Below are 4,307 nucleotides of genomic sequence, written 5' to 3' on the forward strand. Positions count from 1 at the left end.
ATACCCGATACAATACTTTGCCAAGTAAAAGAAGAGCCCTTTTTTGGTCCCGCCATGAGAATATTTCCATCAGGGTAGTACTTTGCACCTAGAACTCGTGCACACAAAGATTCGGGATTCTGGAGTAAGCGCAACACTGTTTTGCTAGTAAAGCAAGATTAAAACTGTGTAGGTCCCTAAACCCCAATCCACCCTTACTCTTCGGGATGCATAACTTCCACCATGCAAACCAATGCATCTTCTTCTTTTCCTCACTATCCCCCCACGAAAAACCTGCAATCTCATCTGTAATTTCCTTGCAAATGTTTTTGGGGAGTTTAAAAACGGACATAGCATAGGAGGGGATTGCCTGGGCCACTGCCTTCAACAAAATATCTTTCCCCTTCATTGGGAGCATCTTCTCCTTCCAACCCTTAATTCTCTGACAAATTCTGTCTATAATGTGTTGAAAACAGTCACTTGTATCGACTCCCACAATAGTGGGGAGACCCAGGTATTTATCAGTTAATGCTTCAGTTAGAATATTCAGATTTACACATACCTCCTCCCTAACCAGCACACTTGTATTCGGACTGAAGAAAATACTTGATTTAGGAGTACTTACACACTGACCACTACTCCCACAGTAAACTTCTAGAATTATTTTCAGTGTGTTTGCATTCTGAACATTTGTTGTCATAAGAATCAGCGAATCATTTGCAAAAAGCAAGTGGGAAATAGATGGTGCATCTCTGCAAACACGTATCCCTTCAATACCACCCACTTCTTCTTCATGATCTAATAGGCTAGAAAGCCCTTCTGAACAAATCAAGAACAAATTAGGAGATAGAGGATCTCCCTGCGGTAAGCCTCTCGATGGTATAATCTCTTCTGTTTCCACTCCATTGAACCTTATTTTATAAGTCACTGAGGAGACACATTGCATTATCATTTCCACCCAGGTTGGGTGAAACCCCAATTTCAGCACCATTTGTTCTAGAAAACCCATTCTACTCTATCATATGCCTTCATCATGTCCAATTTTACTGCACAAATTCCATTCGATCCATGGGTCTTCTTCTTTATTGCATGAAAGCATTCATAAGCTACTAACACATTGTCAGTAATTAGTCTTCCAGGTACAAAAGCACTCTTTGTTGGAGAAATTACCTCTGGAAATATCTTCTTGAGTCTGTTTGCAATAATTTTTTATTGATTTTATAGACAACATTGCACAAACTAATAGGTCGATATTGAGTGATTACCTCCGGGCTGTCAACCTTAGGAATTTACACAATATTAGTTTGATTCCAACCGGTCGGTATCTTCCTTTTGTGGACTGCCTCTAGCACCTCATCCGTAAGTTCATCGCCTAGGATGTGCCAGAAGCGTTTAAAGAAAATTGCATGCAGTCCATCAGGCCCGGGTGCCTTCATACCCTCAATCTGAAACAAGGCTTTCCGTACCTCCTCCCGTGTGTACGGCTCCATCAATGCTGTGTTCATTTGTGTAGTGACTTTTGCTTTCACCGTATTCAGCAAGCCTTGACAATAATCTATAACATCAGAGGAAAAGAGGCCAGAGAAATAATTTGAAATAAGTGGGTTGAGGTTATCATTTCCCTCTACCCACCCATTATTATTATCCTTCAGTTTCTTAATCAGATTCCTCCTCTTCCTAGCAGAGGCAAAATTATGAAAATATTGACTATTGCGATCCCCTCTATGAAGCCATCTAACGTTGCCTCTCTGGGCCCAGAAGATTTCCTCTTGATCTAGCAAATTTTCTATTAAAACTGATAATTCTTTTTGCCTCGAGCGAACCTCATTTGTGAAAGGAACTTGCATAAGTTTTTCCAGCTCCTTTTGCGCTTCATTCAAGCGAATCTGAGGTCCCTTGAGGACCTTCCTATCCCATTCATGCAGATCACGGTGGACAGCATCCACTCTCTCATGTAAATTGGTATAAAGGCATTGATGATGTGCCTTATGCCATGTTGTTTTTATGATCTCTTCCACCGTTTCTTCTTCTAGTCATCTTGCTTCAAAACGCCTTTTATATTGTGGCTTTGCTTCTGCCACACCCGCAAGGTACTCTGTATCCAACATTATGGGCCTATGATCTGATTTGCCCATATCCAAGTTACACATGCCTGCATATGGGTGCATACTTATGCACCCGCCGTTCGTCACAGCTCGGTCAAGTCGCTCTTTCAGACCACCCCTGAACCACGTGAATTTATCCCCCACGTATCCCAGGTCTTCGAGATCACAATCTGATAATGCGTCCTGGAAAGCTTGCAAGCGGGCTTGCTGTCTTGGTGCCCCTCCCTCATTTTCTGATGACAGTAAGATCTCATTAAAGTCACCAATAATGACCCAAGGTAATCTGGACTGGGCGTGCAAGTCTCGTATATATTGGTATGTACGATCCTTGTGTTCCCAGCTAGGTTCTCCATATATACCCGTCATTCTCCAAACATCTCCATTTGTCTCATGCACATGAACATCAATCCCTCCTCGTGCGGTGGTCTGGGAGTAGATCCTCACCTCCTTCTTCCAGACCATTAGCAAACTGCCCGTTCTACCATCCAAACAAGGTGCCACAATTCTCTCATCCATGCCCAACTTTCTCACCAACCTTTCTGCCTTATCCTCATCCAAATGCGTCTCAGACAGAAAAAACGCATCCGGTTTATGTCGCCTCTGGATATCCAGGAGCGAACGAACTGTCAGGGCACCGAGGAGACCCCGACAGTTCCAGCTTATGATTTTCATTGGTTCCGGCGATCCTCCTCGAAGGAGGTCGCCGATGAACTGCTCCCATGTTGATTCTCCATCTCTGTCCCTGCCCTAAACCTCTTATTGTCATGTATTTTCTACGGTGTGCTAAGCTGGCTTTTATCAACAACTCCTTTACTGTTGTTCTCAATCAACAGTACTTTCTCAGTAACATGTCCCGTGCTAGGTGTACTGACCGGAGTTCCATCCTGGCCAATGAGCCTCTTTCGCGCCGTAGGGATGATGGTATCACCCAGGTCCATGTCAGCGGCTTCCTGCTCATTTGGGTCGCCCGGGTTTCCTCTTCCTCCACCTTGGCCCCCTCCTCTTCCCATGCTTCCTCCACCTCTAGGGATATTATTATTCCCTCTTCCGCCACCATTATCAAACTGCACAAGCAACCATTCTCCCCATTCACAAGACTCAGGGGTATGGATTCCATCGCCACACTGAAGGAAATATGCCCTAGAGGCAATAATAAAGTTATTATTTTATTTCCTTATATCATGATAAATGTTTATTATTCATGCTAGAATTGTATTAACCGGAAACATAATACTTGTGCGAATACATAGACAAACTAAACGTCACTAGTATGCCTCTACTTGACTAGCTCGTTAATCAAAGATGGTTATGTTTCCTAACCATAGACATGTGTTTTCATTTGATTAATGGGATCACATCATTAAGAGAATGATGTGATTGACATGACCCATTCCATTAGCTTAGCACCCGATTGTTTAGTATGTTGCTATTGCTTTCTTCATGACTTATACATGTTCCTGTGACTATGAGATTATGCAACTCCCGTTTACCGGAGGAACAGTACTTTGTGTGCTACCAAACGTCACAACGTAACTGGGTGATTATAAAGGTGCTCTACAGGTGTCTCCAAAGGTACATGTTGGGTTGGCGTATTTCAAGATTAGGATTTGTCACTCCGATTGTCGAAGAGGTATCTCTGGGCCCTCTCGGTAATGCACATCACTTAAGCCTTGCTAGCAATGCAACTAATGAGTTAGTTGCGAGATGATGTATTACGGAACGAGTAAAGAGACTTGCCGGTAACGAGATTGAACTAGGTATTGAGATACCGACGATCGAATCTTGGGCAAGTAACATACCGATGACAAAGGGAACAACGTATGTTGTTATGCGGTCTGACCGATAAAAGATCTTCATAGAATATGTAGGAGCCAATATGAGCATCCAGGTTCCGCTATTGGTTATTGACCGAAGACGTGTCTCGGTCATGTCTACATTGTTCTCGAACCCGTAGGGTCCGCACGCTTAACGTTACGATGACAGTTTCATTATGAGTTTATATATTTTGATGTACCGAATGTTGTTTGGAGTCCCGGATGTGATCACGGACATGACAAGGAGTCTCGAAATGGTCGAGACATAAAGATTGATATATTGGAAGCCTATGTTTGGACATCGGAAGTGTTCCGGGTGAAATCGGCATTTTACCGGAGTACCGGGAGGTTACCGGAACCCCCCCGTAACCTAATGGGCCTTATTGGGCCTAGTGGAGGAAGAAGAGAG

The sequence above is a fragment of the Triticum aestivum genome, chromosome 5A (assembly GCF_018294505.1).
Source record: "Triticum aestivum cultivar Chinese Spring chromosome 5A, IWGSC CS RefSeq v2.1, whole genome shotgun sequence".
NCBI classification, from domain to species: Eukaryota; Viridiplantae; Streptophyta; class Magnoliopsida; order Poales; family Poaceae; genus Triticum; species Triticum aestivum.